The sequence below is a fragment of the Globicephala melas genome, chromosome 8 (genome assembly GCF_963455315.2).
Source record: "Globicephala melas chromosome 8, mGloMel1.2, whole genome shotgun sequence".
Classification (NCBI taxonomy): domain Eukaryota; kingdom Metazoa; phylum Chordata; class Mammalia; order Artiodactyla; family Delphinidae; genus Globicephala; species Globicephala melas.
Window position 1 is genome coordinate 3,996,764 of NC_083321.1, and position 23,316 is coordinate 4,020,079.

Here is a 23,316-nt window from a genome sequence, read left to right on the forward strand (position 1 = left end):
ACCTTAGACCTTTTGAGATCTGAACAAAGGCTCTTGTAACTCCAACCTGAATTTGATCTTAGCTCTAAAGCCTTTTCTTAATCTGGGAATATCGGAGACGTTGGTGATGAGAAATGGTTTGATATTCAAATCCAGCAAGCCTTGGTTCCTTTATATTTAGCAGTCCTTTCTTTAGCTGGTCTCTATTCTCTTACTTTTATCACAGGCAGCAAGAGGAAGACCAGCAGCATGGTTAACCCTTTGTCTAGAGAGCTGACAATGACATAGAGGTAAGGTCTCCACTTTTTATAACTCTGCCTCCCAGGTGGGCTGCAGTCTCAGAGCAGTGTGGCATGGTGGCTAAGATGCTGAGAGGACCCTCACCTTTTTGGCTGGAGGAACAAGGGGAAGGAGACCAGGCAGCCATGCCTGCCATTGAAGAGAATCCAGAGTGGGGGTGAGGTGCAGAAGAATTCTATGAATGAAAACACACAAATCTCATGCCTACCCAGACCACACGAACAGAGGAAAGAGAACAGCAGAGCAAAGGCTTAAAGACTTGAACAGAAATTTTAATCATCATCCACAGGAGGGAAGGCAGAGCTTACAGTGTGTGTCTAACCAGGTTAACCGCCAGCTTCAAAAACCAATCAGCATTCTTCCATGGAATGTAACAAAACCCAGAGTCAATACAACACAATATTTACAATGTCTAGAATATAATTCAAAATTACTTGACACACGAAGAACCAGGAAAAGGTGACCCATTAACAGTCAATAGATGCCAACCCCCAAATGTTGGAATTACCAGACAAAAAAACTTAGAGTGCTATTATAATTACGGTCAATGAGGTGAAGGAAAAAACTGATTGAAAAACTTATAAACCTCAGTGGAGAAGTAAGAAATATAAAAGTGAACAAAAAGGAAATTTTAGAAGTGACATATGGAATACTAAAAAGTATTCGAACAGTCCAAAAAAAGGCAGAACGGGGGAAATGAAAGAATAAAAAATAGAGGGTACAAATGGAAAGCAAACGCTAGCGTAATAGACCATTTCAATAATTACACTAAATATTAATAGTACAAACATTTTAATTAAAAGGAGTTGTCTGAATAGAAAAATAAGACTCAATGTTATGCTCAACTCTAAGCCCATAAGAAATGAACTTTAAACGTAAGCACAGAATGAAAGAAGGCTAGAGTGACTATATTACTGTCAGGTAAGACAGACCTCAAGATAAAGAGTGATAATTGCGATAAAAAGGGATGTTGTATGATAACGAACAGGATAAGTCACAACACTTTAAAATACATCTCCACCTACTAGTAGAACCTCAAAAATGCATGAACAAAGATTGGCAAAATTAAAAGGGCAAATAACTGGACAATCATAGTAAAGTATTCAACTTTCCCTCTCTCTATGATTGATAGAACTAGACCCCCATCCTCCCCCCCAAAACCCCCCAAATAAACATATAGGAGATTTAAAAAATCTCCACCCTGACCTATAAATTGATATTTACAGAAAATGCTTTCAACAGTTACAGAATAAATTCTTTTCCAGTGCCATTGTACATTCACCAAGATAGACCATATGCTGGTCCATAAGATATGTCTCAATAAAGTTAAAAGTTTTGAAATCCTCAATAATAATAAAAACATATTCAAATGTGTGGGAAGCAGCTAAAGTAATGCTTAAGTGGAAACTTATACCTTTAAATGCTTATATTGGAGAAGAAAGGTCTAAAATCAATGACCTGAAGTTCCTCCATATAAGATGCAAGAGGGAAGAGATATGGGAACATATGTGTATGTATAACTGATTCACTTTGTTATAAAGCAGAAACTAACACACCCTTGTAAAGCAATGATACCCCAATAAAGATGTTAAAAAAAAAAAAGTCCCTCCATATAAAGCTGGAGAAGGAAGGGCAAAGTAAACCCAAGGTAAGCAAATGGAAGGAAGTAATAAAGATAAAAGCAGAAACCAGTGAAACACACAGCAGAGAGATAATAGACAACACAGAGAGAGCTAAAGTCTGTTTCTTTGAAAAGATTAACAAAACTGATCAAGAAAAAAGAGAATGCATATCACAAACATGAAGACTGAAAAGGGGGGCTATCACTACAGATCCTACAGACATCACAAGGATAATATAAAATATTATGAACAACTTTAGGCCAAAGAGTTTGCCAACTTTGATATAACTGAAAAATTCCTTTAAAAATATAACTTATCAAAACTGACATAAGGGCTTCCCTGGTGGCACAGTGGTTGAGAGTCCGCCTGCCGATGCAGGGGACACGGGTTCGTGCCCCGGTCCGGGAAGATTCCGCATGCCGCGGAGCGGCTGGGCCCGTGAGCCATGGCCGCTGAGCCTGCGCGTCCGGAGCCTGTGCTCCGCGGCGGGAGACGCCACAACAGTGAGAGGCCCGCGTACCACAAAAAAAAAAAAAAAACTAACATAAGAAGAAACAGAAAATCTGAAGAACCCTACATCCATTTTTAAAAATAGAATTTATTATCAAAACCCTTCCGCATTAGTTTCTTATTGCTGTTGTAACAAATTACCATCAACTTAGTGGCTTAAAACAACATAAATTTATTCTCTTACGTTTCTGGAGTTCAGAAATGTAAAATCAGGGTATCGGCAGTGCGTGTTCCTTCTGGAGGCTTCAGAGGAGAATGTTTCCTTGTCTTTTTCCAGGTTCTAGAGCCCACCTGTGTTGCCCCTTCCTTGCATGGCTCCAGCTTCTTGGTTTTGTCGTCAAATCTCCTACTAGTCATTCTGATTCTCCTGCCTCCACTTATAAGGCCTTTTTTGATTAAACTGTGCTTGGGTGGTGAGTGCAGGGTAATCTCCATATCTCAAGATTCTTAACCTTAATCCCACCTGCAAAGTCCCTTTTACTATGTAAATTCACATTCACAGGTTGTGGGCATGAGGACGTGAGCATTTTGGGGAATCACTAATCTGCCCGCCCCAGTGATGATCATTGGTTCTGTGGGTCAAGTATTCCAACAGGGCACAGTGGTGATGGCTTACTTTTACACCATCATATGTGAGACCTCAGCTGGAAGACTCAAAGACTGGGGGCTGAAATGAGCAGGAAGTGCACACACGTACTTGTCTAGTAGCTGTTGCTGGCTCAGCTGAGAGTTTTCTGAGGCTGTCAGTGCAGCACCCACATTCAGCCTCTCATGTGGCCTGTGCTTCCTTACAAGATGGTGGCCGGGTCCCAAAGGTGATGGTTCTCACAGAGAAAGAACTAGGAGGAAGATGTATCACTGCTCGTGATCTAGCCTTGGAAGTCAGGCGGCTTCACATCTGCCACATTCTGTTCAGCAAGGCAATCACAGAAATCCCACCCACTTTCAAGGGAGGGGAAAACAGACCTTAGTGGAGTGTGGATGAGCACATGGGGTCGGAAATATCAGAGTGGCCGTATTTGGAAAACCCCATCTACCAGTGCCTTTTAGTGATCAAGATTAGGGCTTGCTGCTCTTTTGTGAGAACTTAGTATGTTCCAGGGATCCAGAGATTGTGCGGAGTGGGCTGCCACCCCACAGCACAGGGCCACCTTGTAGTGACCAGCATCAGGGGTCCACCCACCAGCACTTCCCTCCTGTAAACTGTCCTGATTTGCGTTCATGCAGTTCACAAGTGAGACACAGCAGACCATCCCATCCTGTTTTCACGGGTGGACCTTCTGCCAGTGCCTGGTCCAGGAAGGAACTGAGGAAGCCGCAGTTCAATGACCAACCAGCTTGGTATAGACCAGTGAGATGCAAGATAAAAGTTCATGGAGATTTGGGGGAGAAAACCTTCCCTATCTCTTAATTGAGAGCCTTGGGAGGAGACAGCTCCCCTCTCTCCTTCTGGAGGTTCCATGTGCAGAGTCGGGGCACGGTGAGCTGTAGCCACTTTGCACCCAGGCTAACAGGGAAATCACAGGGCATAGTCAGGACTCCTCTGGAGGGGCAGGTGTGGGGCAGGGCTACACTGACCCTGCCAGGCCCTGGACTCTAGTTTCAGCACATTTCTTGATTGTTTAGGCCACTTAGAAACAGCCTTTATGTGACGTAGAGCTGCGGGGACTCTTCCTGACATAGAGTATTTTCCCTTTTTGCAGCTGAGCGTAACGAGGCTTAGAGAGCTGAAGGCCATGCTTACCAAGTTTTCAAGATGCCCTGGAGAGCCTGCTAAAATGCAGCTCCTGGCTCAGGAGGTCTCGGGTGGAGCCTCGGACCCTAGGAAGCCCCTGCGATGTGGATGCTGGCTCCGAGGACCACCCTGGAGTAACAAGAGGGTCCAGGATGTGACCGAGGCCACACAGCTAGGAGTGACAGGTTTTAAACCAAGGTCTGCCTGCAGTCAAAGCCCATCTTCTCTTCACCGCACCCTCGGAGCAGTCCTTCTGTGTTCACACGTCAGCCTGCGTGACGCGGGCAGACTTGGGTCGGCTGGGAGGGAGGCCCGGGACGCCTGCCTCCTGGTCCCCAAGGGGTGCTGGGGCCATCTTATCCCCAGAGGACACTGCCTGCCCTCAAACTTCCTGACACCTTGATTCGTTTTGTGCTCAGTCCAAGCTGATGGGTGTTTCAGGCTCTGCTTTTCCCCTGGGTGGCTGAATCCTGAAGGCTTGACCTCCAAATTCTCTTTTCATGGCTTTGTGAAAATGCAGATTTCCCCTTGCAGTAAGGGTGGGGCAAGGGAACCAGTCTGGTCATAAGCATGTCAGGAGTTTCTTGATCAGACAGGCTTGGGGATTTGGGACTTTGGGGGTATGGGTGCATGTTCATTTTTGCCTAGGATGTGTGGATATTTTTTTGTGTTATGGTCAATATACCTTTATGTTCAACCCTCAGAACAAGCCTCGAGGTGGGTGGGACTATGATTCCTAAATGACAAGATAGGAAACTGAGGCAGGTCCCACGCTGGAAAAGGTGCTGGAATTGGGCCTCGGGTCTCTGGCCCCGGAGCCTGGACTGACCTGGCTTCTTCGCAAGGCACTTAGAGTAACAGACACGGACGCTCCAGCATTCCTGAGCTCCTGGCCCGGCCATCAGGGCAAGCATCCCGTTTGTGTAACATGGGCCTAACCTCAGCGGTAGAGAACCAGTGTTGATTTCGGCTCTGGTCTCTGTGTAGAGGGATCCAACACTGACATCCTTGCTTTTCTCCCAAGTCAATGGTCTCAAAGGAGAGGTGGCAGTGGGTCTGAGCAATTGTCCCGCCCAGGTGGTACCCATGGGCTTCCGGCGATCTCCCGGCATTCATCCCTACGGACTTGGGATGACAGACAAGGCCTCTGAGACCCCGGCTCTCTGATGACTTTTTTTTCCCTTCCCAGCAACGATCCAGGCAGTTTGCATGTGTGTCTGGCTCTGTGGTCTGCTCACACCGGCTTCCTCTCCTGGGAAAGTGCAGGGATGGTGTCTGTCTTGTCACCAGACACTGCCGGGGGCTGACGCCCGGGACACGGCCTCTTCCAATGCTCTCTGCTGGGGCACCTGTCGACAGGACGCCAGGAACACTGATGTCCCTTGAGCTGGTGTCTCATGGCAGCTTGTCTACACACCAAGCCCCATGGGCTGCGCTTGAAGATGACATGGGGGCACCCATCCTGCTCTGAACGCGTCTATGCCTGGGGCTCACCCTTTTTTCCTGAGTTAGTCAATTTCCAAACTGCGGTAAGGTGTTGTTTCCAGGTGGGGCGTGTGACCCAGGGCCAGCAGCAGCTGGGGCACCACCTGGGAGCTCATGGCAATGCCAGGCCCTGCACCACACCCACTGCATCGGAACTTCCGTGTTCAAGGGTCCCCAGGTAATTCAAGTCGGAGCAGCGCTGTGTCAACTGGGGCCAGCCCCGTAAAGCGCCAACGGAGTTACGGGGTCCTTACTTCATGGGACTGTGACATCTCGAATGCCAAAGGTTAACGCCACTAATTCACGCTTCGCTCATGAAGGACCGAGGATCCTTCAGCCCAGGGAGGGCTGAATTTCTTTTGCTCTATTAATGAAAATCTGCTCAGCAAATCAACAGTGTTTAGACTGCAAAGAAGATCGTTAACTCAGAGAATGCATTTTCATAGGATTGAGAAGCACAGTTTATATGTAAATAATGTCCCCCGTTACAAAGGAAGGCAAACTTGGTGTGTCTCAGCAGGTGCTTTGCCTGATTGCAGAGACCTTTGCCCCAGGTGGGACTGAGTGCACGTGTGGACGTGCGTATATGTGAGCATGTGTGCGCACACGCGCGCGCGTGTGTGTGTGTGTGTGTGTGTGTGTGTGTGTGTGTGTATGTGTATAGCTTCTGAAGGGCTGTTGGGAAAGCTAGGAAGGAGAGCTGAGGCACCTCATCCGTCTGATTTCGGGATTCCAGGTAGGGGACTTTCATGCAGCAAGCAGGGGACAGACAGGTCCAGAGGACCTCCAGAATCAGGTAAGACTTCAAACCTAATTCTGTGATACCAGAGGAAACAGGCACCCTTGGGGGCAGACACAGACTGGGAGGGTCCCCTTGAGGGTCTCCCAGATCTGCTGGCCCTGTTGGCATTGCTGGGCCCCCCTGTGGGCCAGCTCTGGTGTTCCAGGCTAGCTGGGGCAGAGGACCAGATAGGCACATGGACCAGAGAGACATGCAAACTGGGCCCAAGCCCAACCAGAGAGTCCGTTCTTTCCAAATCCAGGAGTGAGTGATGTCGGGGGGCAGAGAGAAAGGCCAAGAGATGAGCCGGCCAGGGGTACCCAGGCACGGAGCTGGAGGGGAGACCCAGGCAGGAAGCGAGAGGGCCTGGGGGGTATTTGCTCTGAGCAGGCTGGGCTGCCAGGAGGAGCAGGCAGTGCCCAGGCTGTGGTACACATCCCAGCAGCAGCAGTGACTTGTCTCACATCCAGCTCCCTGGACCCCCCTCCCTTCTCCACTCCCTCGCTGTGCTCTCTGGGGAGGAGGGCGGCCCACCCACTGAGGCTGAGAGTTCATCAGGGGTGGGATGGCTCCTGGGGGAGGGACTCAGCACCCCTGAGTCAGTGCCCTCCTGCCTTCAGAGCCTGTGGTTGGCAGCTGGCAGCCTGACTGCCTCCTTCTCCTCTCTCTGTGTTGATTGTGTTTCTCCCTCTTTGTAGTCCTTTCTTGTAGCAAATATTTCCTGAATGTCTAATGGGGCTCAGGTATTTCGATGAACACTGGAGATTCCTTAAGTCAGTAAGACAGTCACAGACTCGCCCTCCAAATCTTTCAGCCTCGTCGGGGAGATAGACAGGGAATCCATCAGTCACAGTTCAGTGAGTCAGGACTAAGTGCCTGAGCTTTCAAAGCCCAGCAGAGAGGACCTTGAACCCAGACTTTGGGGCTTTGTGAGGGCTTCCGGGAGGAGGCGGTATTGAGGCCAACCTCAAAGAACATGCTCTATAAGGAGGCGATTAGGTGATTCCAAAATAACCTAGGACGTGCCCATCGCTGGCAGAGGGTGCCAGAGGAAACAGGCTGGTGGGAAATTTAAGGCCACGTTCAGAGTCATCTGGGCAGGGAGGGGGCTGCGTCTACAGGAGAAGGTGACCTGAGTAGCCACAGACCATAACCCAGGCCACCCCAGAGGGGCAAGGAGAAGTGCTAAGGGAGACTGGCTGCAGCAGAGAGCTCCACGTGGTCGGGGCTCCACGCAGCCTCCCTCTTGGGGGACCTGCTCTCGTTCCCCTCAGGCAGGTGGCGCCGGGGACAACCTGCCTTTGGCTTTTACATTCAGCTTTCAGCTCTGCCCCCTGCCCAGATGTTGGCATTCCTGCAACAGTGGGCGGGGCCCTCTGCCTCTGGCCTTCCCTGTGGGACCCCTCAATCAGGGGAGCTGCTGGGAAGAAGGAGCCTCAGCCCCTAAGGCCTCTGTGACTTTGGGGTGGCCTGACCCTGGTTTATCTGGAAGGATTATAAATGATGTGCCTTTGACTTTCACTGATGGCCATACCGCAAAGGGGCACATTTGCATGCAGGTAACAGGAACCACACCACAGCAGCTTAAGCAGGTGGTTTCTTTGTCTTCCAGGGGCTGGCGGTTCAGGGCAGGTGTGGCAGCTCCTCCCGGCCGCCACTGGTCCAGGCTCTCTCCGCCTTCCTGCCTCGCCATCCTTGGGGTGGTGTAGCTTTTATCCTCATGGTGCCAACATGGCTGCTGTGCGTCCGGGTGTAATTTCAGCTTTCCTTGCAGGAAGAACAGTGTGGAAGGGGTAAGGAGCAGTGTCTAGATGAGGCAAGCAAACCTTTCCCTGGGAACCCCTGGCAGCTTTTGGCTTTTCATTGGCCAAAGCTGGGGCTCGTGGCCACCCCGACAGCAAGGGAAGCTGGGAAGTAGAACGTTTTAGTTGTTCGCCATCCTGAACAAAAGCTCTGTTGTGTTAGCAGAGAGAGGAACATTGGGGAGCTGGTCAGTCATACTGATTGTAGTAGGTAATGAGCAGACAGTGACTTTGAACCTGACACAGAAAATGTCTTCAAAACCCCCTTTAAATAGTTCCCTTTCCCTCAAAGTTGCTCCCCGTGGAATAGCTCCCCACCCTCTTCCCCACCTCTCTCCGTCCCCCCGAAGCCCTGCCAGCCTCCATTTCTGCCTCGATGTCTTGCTTTCCTTCCTGGCCACGTGTAAGGGGCTCGGCCCAGGGTCTGGCGCACGGCATCATTCGGTACATGCAGTGTCTGTTATTATTATTGTTGTTGTTGTTGTTGGGGGATTGGGGTTGTGTGAGGGGCTGAGGCTGGCAGGGGCTGGGGCTGCAGACGAGGCTGGTCAGTCCTCCACTGAGAGGAGCTTGTGGCCGGAGATGGGCCCGGGGCCGCCTGGAGGTGGGGCAGAGAATGGCAGTGTGGCCCTCTTCTGTAGCCTCGCGGGCTGGACCTCTGGATAGCTGCTGCCTCTCGGGGTGGGCCAGCCCCCTTGTCTGCTTGAGAAACAGGCTTTCTAGACTGCCGGCTGAGCTGTAGCAATCAGAGGGTTTCCAAATTTACTTTTGTTTAGTTTCTTCCTTTCTTCTCTCAAAAAAAAAAAAAAAAAAAAAAAAGGAAATGCCCTAAAAAAATTCAGTCTGGTGCTGCCTGGCTGGCTTCCTTCCTTGCTTCCTTCCTTCCTCCCTCCCTCCCTCCCTCCCTCCTTACTGTCTATCCACACATTCTCCATCTGTCTGTCTGTCCATCCACCCGTCTCAGTCTATCTGTCCATCTGCCCCTTCCTTCCTTCTTTCCTCCTCCGCTTGCCTCCTGCTGGGCTGTGAGTACTGGGTTTCTGGGCTTCCCCCAGGCAGCCCTGGGTCACAGTAATCCCCCTGCTACGGTAGCACGTGAGCTGGGGTCCAGCCTGAACAGCTGTCCCCTGGACAGAGGGCCCCAAATGCACCCTGGCTGGCAGCCGGAGCATCGCCCGGAGCGGGCAGCCTGTCCCTCCCAGAGGTAAGGCAATGCCACCCTGGCCGGCCCTGCTCAGCCGTCTTCAGAAGCACGGATGGGGGCCTTCCAGGGACACCGTTTTTCCCCAAATGCCATGTAACGATCCCACTTCCATGAGCAACCGCTACGTCATATCCTCACAAATTGTCCAGCCCCAAACAGAGCCTGTCTTATCTGGTTTCATCTCAGTCCTGGAGAGGCCTGTCAACTCCTGGCATCAGCAGATCCATCAGGAAATCACCTATTGTGCCTAAAATTCGCCATCAGAGGCCTGCGCGGAGCAGCAGGAAGCAACGGCCGGGATGCCTGGAGATGTGGTACACAGCGCGGCCTCACTGCCTGGCCGGGGGCTGCATCCCCACAGCTCCGACCAAAGGGCTCGTTTCCAGGAGGCAGTGGCCACGAACAACCTTTCCAGCCCAGGCTTTTATCTCACGCCCTGCATCACTCAGTGATCCCAGGGGAGCCCAAGTGGAAGTCCCCTCACGTGTCCCCAGGCTAGCCCCGAGGCCCCCAGGGCTCGTCCTGGCCAGCTCCAGTGGACATTCCCCCGAGGGCCTTGGGTTTGCAGAGTGGACGGGCGTGCCCAGGCCGGGAGGGGTGGCCTGGCCCTGGATCAGGTGCCCCATCGGCCGCAAAGCCAGGCATCCTCTACCACCGGCCAGAGCAGATATGGGACTGAAACATGTGGCTTGCTTGCCAGGGAAGAGAAGCCCAGGCGGGCCCTGCATGGGACGGGGGCGGGGGAAGGATGGGCTCCCGTGGCCCCTCTGGCCATACTTCAAAACACTCCTGCACCTTCACCTGCCCATCCTCCCACGGCGGGGCTAAGCGCGGCTCACCCTGAGTCTTGGAGCGAAAAAAATAAATAAATGAGCCTGAAAAAGGACCCGATCGGATGCCAAAAATGAAGATAACATGGGAGGAAGTTTATTTGGATGAGGAAATCCCTAAATGCTGTTGAAACTATGCTTGGAATTGCTAATTAGTGCTTGGGGGGCTTTGAAGGAAGCGCTGTCTCCCCGTGTGGCCCCTCCCCTGCCAGGTCCCCCTGCACTTAGCACTTATCTGCAGGAAACGGGCTCCAGCTTCTGAATCCGCAGGGCGCTGCCGAGAGCGGCCGTGACTCATGCCCGGGCAGACAGACAATTCTCGCAGGGAGGACGGCCTTCCCAGGGCAGTGGCCACAGGCTCCCAGAGCAGTGCAAGAGAAAGTTCTGGGAGGTTCGCCTGTGTCATGGCAGAGGGAGCTGTCCCTGGGGTGCCCACCTGCTAGTCCCAACACATCCAGATTCTGCCCTGACTCAAGCTCCAAAAATGTACATCCTTCACCCAGTGAAGGGGACAGGAGCCCCGGGGAAGCGAGGGCCCTGTGACGCTTGGCTGTGGCCTGACCCAGGAGCATGGGGCCAGCTGCCGTTTCCAGATGCTCCATCCGCCTTGGAAACGTACATTTTCCTGCAGGGCCCGTGGCGGAGCCCTGGACACAGGAAGAAAGACCTATTTTTGGAGACGAGCTTTGGGAGCTGAGGCTCAGATGACCCCATGCCGTCCTGCCCTCTGACTCGGGCAGGAAAAGCTGTCAGAAACACCTGACCTGGAGGCATGCGGAATTCTGCCTCTGTTGGCAGGCGGGGCTGGGAGCAGAGAGGCTGCCCCAGCACCGCGTTGGCCTGGGAGCGGACAGCAGGCCATGGCTGTGGCCAGACCATGGAGTCGCCTTGTATTAGCTCAGGCCTCAGGGCATTTCCTCTGCTGCCTTCGATGAACAGGCCCTGCTGTGCCAGGAGCTTTACGCTGAACTGAGTGAGTCACGTGACAGCCCCGTTCTTCCCGAAAGCCACAGCCCAGTTTGTGCTGGGGACAGACCATCTCCCAATGCCCACAGTGATACACAAGGCCCCCCCTGGGGCCATGGCCCAGGCCTTTCAGTGCCCAAGAAAAGGACACGGGCAGCCGGCTTTTCTCCTCTGAGTGGCAGCTCACTGGGTCCCTGGTGCAGTTGCCACCCACGCTGACCATCGAGCCACCGACCTGCACCCCCCGCGTCTGCACTCGGGCCCCACAGTTGGTGCCCGCTGGCTATCTTCACTGGGCTACAAGTTGATGCAATCCTTCCCAAAAAAGGTGCAGCATCTGTTGTTCTGACCGCCCTCTCGCCTCTGGTGCAACCACCCCAACCCCAAAAGTCAGCAGCGAAAGAGATGGGGTTGAGATGCGGGGGTGGGGGGGTGGGGCGGGAACCACGAGAGCCGGGGGGAACATGAAGAAAGATTTTCACTTCCCTACCTCCTGGATTCTATGTTTAGAATTTCCACTTCCACTAGCACAGATTTGCCTCTTTATAGGAGTTTACTCTTGGCAAGAAGGGTCGCTGCAGGCCTGTTAGATACTGATTTCTGTGATTTTCCCACAACCTCCCCAATCCAAATTTCCCAAAGAGAATCTCTTCAAACTCCAAAAGGCACCTTTCTTTATCATTCTCCTCCATTTTGAATTGTATGTTGACTTTCCATGATTCCATCTATCAAGGGGATTGGGGAGCTGTGGGAGAGTTCCTGCAGGGAACCCTGGAGGAGTCCGCAAATCTGCAAAACCAGAGGGTTCGTCTTTGGAGGCAAAGGAACGGGGGGGGGGGCCCTCCAGACCCACCAGAGGGCCTGCTGCTCCCCGAGGGGACCTGTACCCCACATGGCCAGGGTGGGCTGGGAGGAGACCCAGCGCAGGCGTGCAGAGTGATTGCACACACAAGCAGGCTTCCACTGGCTTTTCCGAGCTGCCACAGTGCTTCTGAGGCAGATGCTAGGCGTGATTGGGCCTGGGATGTGTGTCCTCCTCTGAAAGCAGACTCAGAGGTAGGTAGGTAGAGGTAGAGTCTCCTTAAACGGGCACTAATCCTGTCAGGGGAGCCCCACCCTCATGACCTCATCTAACCCTAATCACCTCCCAATGGCCCCACCTCGTAATATGGTCATTTTAGGGGGAAGGGCTTCAACATAAGAATTTGGGGACATAAACACCTTGGCTGACACCTTGTCTTTTCTTCTTAGATGTGCAGCAGAAATGAAATCATTGTCCCTTGCCTGGAAAAGGGGTGTCCGTGGTGGTGGTGCTGCTCCCAGGCCTGAGAGGAAACTAGAAAACACAACTCTGGGGACCAGAGACAGGAGGGGACCCGAAAGAGTCACAGAGTCAGCTGGTAGCAAAGGAAGGAACCGGAATCGAGGTTTCCTAGTCTGGAGGTAACACCAAAGATTCTCAGCTCCCTGCTTTCTGGGAAAATGAGATGGTTGTTCTTCTCATCCCGCTTCAAGTCAGTGTGGCTGAGTGACTTGCTTGGCCAATGAAACTTGAGCAGAGTTTTTTAAAAACCAGCACACGAGTCTGGTCTCAGTGATGGTGGAAGTGTGGTTGGAGATGGACCCTCCATCCCTTGGGTCCCTGGAGCATGCACTGCACAGGCCCCACTCCACCTCAGAGGTGTGGCACAAGTGAAAAATAAGTCTTTGTTATTTTAAGCCAAGAATCAGCAAACTACAGGCCTTAGGTCAAATCTGGGCTCACCGTCTGTTTTTGTAAGTAAAGTTTTATTGGAACACATTTATGTTCTGTCTGAAGCTGCTTTTGTGCTACAGTAATTGTGGAGGAGTTGCAACAGAGACTGTATGGCCCACAAAGCCTAAAGTATTTACTATGTGGCCCTTTACAGAAACCTATTGCTAACCCTGATTTAAATCATCGAGATCCGGGGGGCTGTTTGTTACTGCAGCATGACCTACCAATACACTTTCTAGTTATGCTGACAACTTCTGAATGCCATGTCACATGCTATAACCATCTAAAATACCCAATATTCGCATGGCCTTTAAGGTTTTTCTGAACTGTTTCCACCGGCTGGCTGCTGAGCGTCCACTATGCTCACCATTTTGCATATGATTAAGACAGGCCCAGGGAGATAAGTGGCCAGTCTGAAGTTACCTAGGGCTTAACCAGGCCTCTGACCCCACATGGAAATAGGTCACTGAGTCTTTGTCCGTTTTATCTGCATTGCCAAAGCCGGAACAAGAGCCAGATTAGGAAACCCACGGGCCTTTCTACACCCAACACCTGTAGTTTAAGGAAACAGATGAGAAGAGAAGCCCACTCAGCCCAGAGCAGAAGTGAGAAGTGGTGAAATCTGGCTCCCCGCTCAGCCCAGATCCTCTTCTGCTTCCTTTACTTGCTCTTCACATGGCCTCTGGAGGGACCAGCCTCGGAGGATGGGTCATGCCGCCCATCCCCAGGCCTTGGTTTCCGCATGCCCTCTTGCTGCATGGGTGCTGCAGAGCCGGTCATGATGGGCATGGGGTGGGTGTGGGCACCCTTCTCTGCCCACCTCAAATGTGGAAGCTTCTGGGGTGAAAGCTGGGATGCTGCATGGGGGAGAGGCACTAGCTGCTTAGAAAGGCCTGTGAGAGGCCCGCCCTCAGCCTGCTCTGCAGTCCTGGCTTCTTTGGCATCCCTTTCCCAGGTTTCATGCCTCACATTCCCCAGCCTGGTCCTGACAGGCCCGAAGCGGGGAGTCCTCTCAGGCTGGGAAGGTGGCTGAAAGTTTGAACAGCTGCAGAACCTGCCCGCCTGCTATCTCGAGCTACATACTTTTTTTTTTGACCAACCTCTTAGGCTTACGTAACACACTTGGAAGTCAAGAGGCCAAGATTCATTATCAACAGCCCAGGAGGGGTTTGCAAAACACTTGCTATGAAGAAATCTTTCCATTGAGAAAAATTCCCCTCGTGCTCATGCTCCCAGTGGCTCCAGCGTGTCGTTGAGGGTGTGAGCAGCTTGAGAAGGGCTGTCTCCAGGGCTCCAGAGCCCCCTGCTCTCTGCCAGCTCTGTGTCTCGATTCTGGTGCCCGGAAATGGAATTTGACTCCCTTTTTTGCCCTCTACGTTAGTCACCGCTGACCTCACACCAACAGCCGATGTCAGCGACAGAGTTTTACCACGTGCCGGGTCCCTGCGTTACTTATTTTACTGGATGCTCACAGTGGCCGAGGGCTAGGTATTCTTATGCCCATTTTACAGAAGAGAACACTGAGGCTCAGAGAGGAGGCCAGGTGGCGGAGTCAGGGCACAGTCAGCACGCTCCTGCATGGGTAAGCGACAAAGCAGACACTGCCCCTCCCCCCAACTGCTGAACAGCCACTCCCACAATATAACTCAACCCATGAGTGTGATGTTTAAGCCTCTAGCTGTATCACAAGAGGAAATGAGGGGCTCATCCTGCAGGAAGATGAGGCCAGCATTCCACTTGGCCATTTCCCTTTTCAGAGAGCAGATGTGTGGTGTTTTGGACCTCTCTTTGGCCACACTGTCATCTGGGGCCCCTGGAATCTGAAGGGCCAGGGCTGGGGGACCATGGCCAGCCGGCAAACAGCCCTTTTAGAAGCATCCCCGCTGAAGCCAGGGCTGCTAAAGCCCACCGGCTACCGCTCACACAAGTGCTTCTTTCACCGGGTCTCTGGAAACCAGAGCCCATGTAAATCCAAGAAGATGAAATTGTGTGGGTCTGGGCGACAGCTACAGATCCAGACTGTGCAGCCGAGGGGCCCCAGCCTCAGAGGGAACTCAATGAAATTGTCAGGGAACTGAAAACAGATGATTTCAATCAGCAGGGGGAAAAAAATGACTTCATGGCCACAGTTGACTGAAGGAGGCAGCCTTTGGCTGCCATGCCTTGCCCGGGAGGCACTTCCAGAAAGCCGGACCTGTTCCTGAGCCTCTAGCTGGGTCTCCCCTGCAAGGGACCCGCGCCCTGTATGCCGCGGGAGGGCCAGGACTGAAGGCCCGCCGCCCTAATGGGGGACCGCTAGGCACACCGATAACCCGGTGCTTCCCCGCCCCAGCTTCCGCTCCGCAACCGCTTTCATGAATGGCCAGCTTCCCAGACAGCGGATTGGCTGAGGCGCCGGCGGCGAGGCCCAATCAGCGGCCGCGCAGCGCCTAGGCTCCATGTGGGGCCTCGGGCCCCCGCAACCATGAATGGCGCAGCCACGCCTACCTTGCGGAGACCCCTCCCCCAGGGAAATAAGGAGGAGGGGATTTTTTTTTTAAATTCCTTAGACCGGTCGGGGTTCTGGTACAATTGTGTCACTCTGAGGCTTGGCTGGGGCTCCTGACAGTAGCCCTTGGGCTTCCCTGCGTGGTCAGTGTTGACATTCAAGATCTTGTGACAGTGAAAGGGCTTGAGCGGTTAGAAATGCATTTCTTTGCCTATGGTTCTGTCTGACTCCAGTCTCAGGGAAAGTACTGCAGCCCTCCAGCGTGAACAGGCAGGCTGCCAGGGGACAAAGGCAGGGGGTGGGAAGAGGTGGGACCCTTTCGCTGGCCAGTACAGGGGGACAGGGGGCTCCGAACATGTGCGAATGCTGGGAACTTGTGCAAACCAGAGGGCTTGGTCACACACCCCCTCCCCCGCCCCCTTGGTCACTGGCCTTGTCCTAGATGCATGTGCCGCATGCATGTCAGGGCTGGGGCCACAGTGGGGGAACCCAGCCATTCGGCTGCATTTCCTGTTAAGTAGGAAAACACGTTCTGTTTGCTGTGTTATAAAGCAGGCATGTGTTTACAAATGCTCTTTGGGGAGAGCGTGGTTAAGGGGCCTGCTTCCGGCCTCCCCTCCCCAGACAACGCGATCGTGTCGCTGACAGAGCAGGGCTTGCTCTTCAGAGAAAGACCTTGCTTGGGAAAGTCAGACTTCGCAGAATTCAAAAGTGGGACAGAAAGCTCTCTTGTAACGTGGGTTGAGGCCGTGTGCGGAGGGCCTTGAATGCCAGAGTGAGCCCTGGGGAGGCATGGAAAGCTGGTGAGCCGGGGAGCGGTATTTCTCCCCTCTCCTCATACACCTACCCTGTGCCTGGCTGGGATTGACCATCTCAGGGACTGCAGTATTAACCCTGTGCAAACCGCTTTCTGGAATTCCTGGTTACTCCTCCGGACTGACAAGGCACTGGGGCATCATCCCCATTTTAAAGATGAGAAAACTGAGGTCCGAGTAATCTGCAGAAGGAAGGAAGTGGCACAATTCAAAAGTGGCAAGCCCCGAATGGAGCCCAGCTCTGCCTTTTGCTGGAGGAAGTGTACTTCCACTGGGCCCCAAGGCTATAGGACCCATGTGAGGATTTAATAACACAATGCAGGTAGAGCACTGAGCTCCAGGCCTGACACTGAATCACCGTTGCAGCAACTAGGATCCTAACTGGTAAGGAATATATCTGTTCCCAAATTTCCAAGAGCCAGACCCTGAACTCCCAGGTGGGTGCATGAATCCGTGAGCCGGCAGCCAGGGCTGGGTCTGAGGAATTCTTGTAGGTTGCCCGTTGTAGCATCTATTCTAGCTAGCTGTCTGCCCGAGATCTGTTTTTTATCTTCTGGGTCAGCAGTTCATAATTTTTTGCTCTTGGGGCCCATTTGCATTCTAAAATTTATTGAAGACTCCAAAGAGATTTTGTTCATGTGGGTTTCATCTATCGATATTTACTGCATGAGAAATTAAAATGGAGAAAACATTTTAAACACAAGAATATAGAAGCATATATTCTATTAGCTATCAGAAGTGACGATATCATCCCATTTCATGTAGCCTCTGGAAAATTCCACCATATGCTCGGGAGAGGATGAGGGGAAAAAAGGCAAATAACGTCTCAGTGTTATCGTGAAAGTAATTTTGATCCCACTGACCTCCTGAACCCACACGTGGAGAACTGCTGTTTTCACCTGTAGGGAGAAGTTTGAGGCTGCCCGGTATACTTGTGGTGGGGTCTGGCCACATGGTACCCTGGCCGGCAGGCTGTCACCAGTCGGCAGTTGTGTCTCAGGGGTACGTGGAACACACGTGATGTGCGGACTTGGACCGTGCAGCGTGACAGCCCTGGGAGCAGAGGCGATGTGTGCAATGGCCGTGTCCTGCCTCTGGAAGGAAGGCGGTGAGCTCTCCCCTCCCTCTCCCCTGTCCACAGGCTGGGATGGGTATGAGGATGTGAGTCAGCTCAGGTCTTGTAGACCAAGGGCCACCCTCAGGAGGTGGGAGAGCCTGGGTCACCAGTTCCATCACGCCTCCAGATTCATCCTGGATTGCCTACCTGGGCTCCGATGGGGAAGAAGAATCAACCACCTGGCTTAAGCTACTCCCTTTTGGGGTCTCTTATCACAGTGGTCTAACTTGTCCCTTGATGAAGCACATCTATCATCTTTACACACCTGGGCCCCAGCCCTGGGCTTTCTGGTTTCATTATGTTTGCAAGGATGGATGAACTTCCTATTGGTTGAAGGTTGAATATACACCCTTGGGAGGGGTCAGAGCATGAGTGGGTGAGAGACCCAGTGACAAATGAACCATGGCAGGTCATTGCAGAAAGCGGGCTTTGAGGCAGAGCAAGGAACCAGTGAACTTGTGCACACCTTGATTTTTACCCATCTTGGGCCCATTGCCCCCACCTCTTGTTCTCCTCAAGAGGCTTGCTGACGATGGAGTAGGTGGCTTGGGGAGGTGAGCCTGCCGCCTGAGTGGGAGAAGCAGGCGTGGGCCCTGTGGGGTGTGGGCAATGGAGGGGAATCAGGAGTCTCTCCTCAGGGCTGGGGACGGTCGCAGGGCGAGAGAGCCAGAGCCCGGCACGTGCTAGAAGCCCCAGGATCACCAAGTTTTGCCAGGCCTGGGGATGGCTCTCCTGTTCCCAGTGGGGAGTAGGGGGCTGAATCCCCCTGTGCCAGGGCCCAGGCAACTTGTACACACTGGGAATGCTACTGCGGTACTGTTAAGGGCAACTGCTAGATATTTACGAGTGTGTGAGTTATTAAGGGCCCCCAAGAGTTGGTGTTTATAAACAAAAACCAGTACGGTGCTTTAAAATATATATATTCCTGGGCTTCCCTGGTGGTGCAGTGGTGGAGAGTCCGCCTGCCGATGCAGGGGACACGGGTTCGTGCCCCGGTCCAGGAAGATCCCACATGCCGCGGAGCGGCTGGGCCCGTGAGCCATGGCCGCTGAGCCTGCGCGTCCGGAGCCTGTGCTCCGCAACGGGAGAGACCATGACAGTGAGAGGCCCGCATACCGCCCCCACAAAAATATAAAAAATATATATATTCCTCAGTGGAGGAGTAACCCTGCAGGACAGGAAATCAGTGATGTACTAAGAAGCCCAGCTACCCTTCAACTTTGCTCATGGTTGGTGGTCTTCTTGCCAAAAGAAGGCTTGGGCAGGGTGGGTGAGATGTGAGGCTTAAGGATTCATTAAGCATGTTGGAGAACCCTGGGGGAATCCAGTGAGTGCCAAGGATGCCCTTGGCAGAAAGTATCAGATGCTGCCACTGTCCCCTCCCCCATTCCCCTGAAAAGGTGGGTGGGGAGGGCCGGAAGAGACTTGACTCTGATCTGTAAAGCAGGTATGGAGGGGAGAGCGTCGGATCTGAATCTTGAAGGATGGGCAGGATACAGGCATCTGATTCTGATGAGGAAGAGCCAGCCTTGTGGTAGGAACGGCAAAATGAGGGCCCAGAGTGGGGACCTTGGATCTGCTGTTCATCGCTGTGGCCTGGGGGCTCAGTGCGGGTCTTGCACTGTCCCATGTACGTTTCTCTCATCTCCCAGACTGGAGTCCCTGGAGGCTAGGACCAGATCATATATGTAAGGGGCCCCCAGCCCCTGACAGACTGGCGAGCAGCAGACAGTGCTCAGGTAACGACAGTCCCTGCACTGAGTGGGTCAGGCATGGGCGGAGGAAGGAAGGAACAGGTGAGAGGGCGAGGTGCGTCCCGGAAGGAGTGGTGTTGAGTCCCTCTTGACAGAGGCCTTTCTGCCCCCCGGGAGCCTAGCCGACTTCTCGTTCCTTCTCCAGATGTTGGGATGTTCCTGGACGTGGTGCAGCATAGCACCACGTGTGAGAGAGAAGAGAGAAGCATGTGTCAGCTGTGGGCATGATGTAGCCACTCGGCAAGGCTAGGGTTTCTGGAAGAACCTGGGCTTTCATCCTTGAACTCCTTTACTTTTTGTTTATTGAGATATTATTGCTGCGAATCAAGTAGCATCCACGCTGTTGAGGAGCCCGCAGTCTGGGAGGAGAGGAAGGTGAGATCTGACGGGGAGAGGGCGGCTGTGGGACAAGAGCTTGTATCCGTGTCCTGGGGCTGCTGTAACAAGTTGCCACACACCAGGTGGTTTCATACAACAGAACTTTAGCCTCTCAGTTGTGGAGGTGGGAAGTCCAGGATCAAGGTGTCGGCAGGGTTGTTCCTTCTGAGGGCTGCGAGGCAGCAAACGGCCCAGGCCTCTCTCCAGCTTCTGGTGTTGCCAGCAATCCTTGGCTTGTGGCTGCAGCCCCTCCAGTCTCTGCCCTTCATCTTCACATGGCCTCTGCTTTGTATGTTTCTCTTTGTCCTCTCCTTTCCTTCTAAGGACACGTGTCATTGGATTTAGCCCCCCCCCCCCCGCCACCGCCCCAGATCCAGGCTGATCTCATCCTGAGATCCTTACCTTAATTACATCTGCAAAAACCCTTTTTCCAAATAAGGCCACATTGCCAGGTTCTAGGTGGACATATCTTTTGGAGGGAGATCACCATTTGACCCCCTGCAGGGCTCTAAGATGAAGGGGAGAGGCGGGAGATGCTGCTGGGCACAACTGGAAGGCTTCCTGGAGGAAGGGGTGCTGACCTAGGTCTTGAGGGGAGTCACTGCCAGGCGGAAGGGGAATCCAGGTAGGAGGCTCAGAACTCAGAGGTGCTGGGCCTTGGCTGGCCGGAGGAGTCCAGGGGAAAGGTGGGGACCCTGGTGGAGGGAGATGTGTGGGGCATGGGGGGCAGAGGACTGGGTGTCCCAGGGTGAGGCTGGGCGGTGGAGGTGTTGTCTGAGGGCCAGCAGGGTTCCAGGGGCAGTAGGAGTGTTCCCTGCAGGACAAAGGTGCCAGGTGACCACCTCAGCAGACACAGGGCCTGGCGTGGGAGTGGGTGGAAATGTATGACCCGCAGGGGTGGAGGGGGAGCTGGGGCCTTGGGGTGGTCCCTGGGAAGACCCAAGGGGCAGCTTACGACGTCTGCAGAGAATGCAGCGTGAAATTCGGTTTCTCTGCTTTGCTGTGTTCCTAAGGAAAAGAGGCGCCCCGAGGGGCACCTGGCTTCCCAAACTCGGTGCCCGGTTTGCCTGGGTACCTGCAGTGGACCCGGGAGCTGGTTTCATTTGCACGCCTTTGTCTCCAGGCCTGGCGGACGCTCAGCTGCCAGGACCTCCCCAAAGCTGTCCTGTCCTGAGGACACATTTCCAGGTCCCGAATACCTGCCCCCTCCCTGCCTAGGACAACGGGGGCTGTCAGGGCCGTGGGCAGGGGCGCCCCACCATCCAGACCCTGCGGGGGCCTCGCCCTGGTGTTGGAGCCAATTTCTGGCTCATCGGGGAACAAGAGGAGCCTTCAGCACCGCGATTCTAGAAAGGCTGAGGTTTTCACACTGGGCCACACCTGGGCCCCCAGGGTCCCTCGCAGCGTCTCTCTCTGGCATGGCCAGGGCTGACTTGACCCCACGCTCACCCAGGGACGGCGGGGGTTTCTTGGTGCTGTCACGCTTTTGTATTCAGTTTCCTCTAAGTGTCGGAGTGCACAGAGGAAGGAGGCTGACTCCACCCCTGCCATGTGGCCTTACCTTCAACTTTTAATCTCTCCCTGACTCAGTTTCCTCATCTGTGAAATGGACTCATCTGGCTGCTTTATAGGGTTGATGGAAGTCATAGTGAGGAGTGTGTCTGTCGGTCCAAGTCCAATCTGTCTGGGGGCCCCACTGTGATCAGACCCTGAGCTTTGGGCGGGGGGGCACAAAGGCAGATGCGACGTAGGGGAGGGGGCTGGAATCCCTCTGCCCAGCAACAGTCTTTATTTGATGGTCTCCCTGGCGTCCAGAACTCCCCCCTGCTCTCTCCAGGGGGTCAGGACACACAGTCTGGTTTGTATGAGGAAAGGGGGGCCCCCTGGACCTCAGTGCAGTGGGGGAGGGGCAGGAGGTGGTACTCAGAAAGAAGCCCCACCTCCCACCCTGCTGGCCCTCTGCCTTCAAAGGAGAGCTGTACGCCTCCTCTCTGACCCCAGGCCCACCAAGAGGGCCACTCTGTGGCCTGTGGTGCAAGGCCTGCAGCCTCCAGGCAACCACCCCTTGTCTGGCTGTGTCTCTCTTCTTCTCTGAGGGATAAGCAGGAAGCCAAAGTCGTCCCAAGACGGGGTGGAAGCACCCACAATTCTCCGGTGGGTTTTTAAGGATGAGTCACTCCAAAAACAGAGGCACCTGGGCTTGGACCCCCTCCCCTTTCCAGGGGATCCTCCAAACTTCAAACTGGAACAGAACGTTTAGGTTGGAGAATTGTCCTGTCTCTGTCTCTCTCTGTGTCTTTCCCTCTCTTTCTCCCTCTCCCTCTGTGTCTCCTCCTGTCACTCTGTGTCTCTTTCCTCTGAGTGTACAGCCGCGGCCGCCAGGCTCTTTGAATGCAGCCCTGGGAAGCGCGGGCCCCTGCAGCCCCCAGCCCAGGCTTTATTCATCCCCCGGTTAATTAACAGTGAAGCCGTGGCCCTGGGAACCGGCGGCTGAGGGGCTGCAGGGAAGGGCAGGAGGGCCCAGGCAGACACAACAAGCCGGGCTCGGTTGGGTGGGGTCAGCGGCATGGGTGGTTGATTACATTCCTGGGACGCCGGGGGGGGGCTGGCCGGCCATTTGTCTACACCTGTTGCGCCTCTTAGCTGTGAGAACCCCCCAGGGACCATGCCACGGCCTGACGACACTGCCCCCGTGTCGGAGGTCAGCGGTTGGACGGAGGGAGGGATGGGCTCTGCCTCCAGACACCACTGGCCTGGGTGCTGCCCTGTGTATGCCACCTCTGTGAGCCTGAGTCCCCCTAGGAAGTGGGGAGCAGGGTGCAGGGGGACCCCTGGGCCGGGCCCTGGGCAGCTGGGTATGGAGGAAGGGCCTGCTCTCCGCTGTAGCCCTGGACATGGGGGCCACATGGCCCATGTGTGGAGCTGGGCTGGGAGGGTGTTGGATCCCTGACTCAGTTGTTTCAGGAGCACATCTGTTCAACAGAGCGTGACTGTGGGAAGGCCGGCCCCAAGCTAAGCTGAGCTGGGGGAATTGCCACCCCGCAGGAAGGAAGATGGCAAATCATAATAATATTCGTGTGTGAAGCATGAGGACCCCCGGGGCTAAAGTCTCGGGCTGCACGATCGAGGCAGAAGAACCAGAGACCAGAGGGAGGGGAAGATGGTGGGGGGCTGAGGTCCAGGGAACATGGTCTGGGTTCAAAAGCAGTTCAAAACCCAAAGAAAGGCTCCCATGGCCCTCAAGCCCATAGCTACAGGAGGGCAGGTCTGGTGGAAGAACATTCCAGAAAACCATCACTCTTGGCTAAGGATGGCAAGTGGGCTCTGACCACAAGTCGGTCCCAGCTGGGTGGGGTCTGCCTGGCAAAGACTGGCTCCAGAGGGGGTGGAAGAGGAGCCGACATGTACCCTGGGTCCAATTCCCAGGGCCCGCAAGGCCCCCCGACTGCTTCCCTGTCTCCCCTGCCTCCCTGGACCCTCCCCCGCTCTGCCGCATCCTTGCTGCCCTTCGGCTAGTTTTGGGGGGCAGGCCAAGCTCTTCCCCATTTCAGGACCTTCCCCGTTCCTCTGCTCTTCAGGGCTGGCTCTTACTTTTAATTCAGCTCAGAGAGGCCATCACAGGCCACCCATTAAGTCCCCAGCCCACCATCCTCTATCGCCCTCTGCCTTCATTTGCTCTGGCTGCCGTCATAAAGCAACACAGACGGGGTGGCTTAAGTAACAGAAATGCATGGTCTCAGAGTTCTGGGGGCAGAAGTCCAAAATCGAGCAGTCGGCAGGGCTGGTTCCTTTTG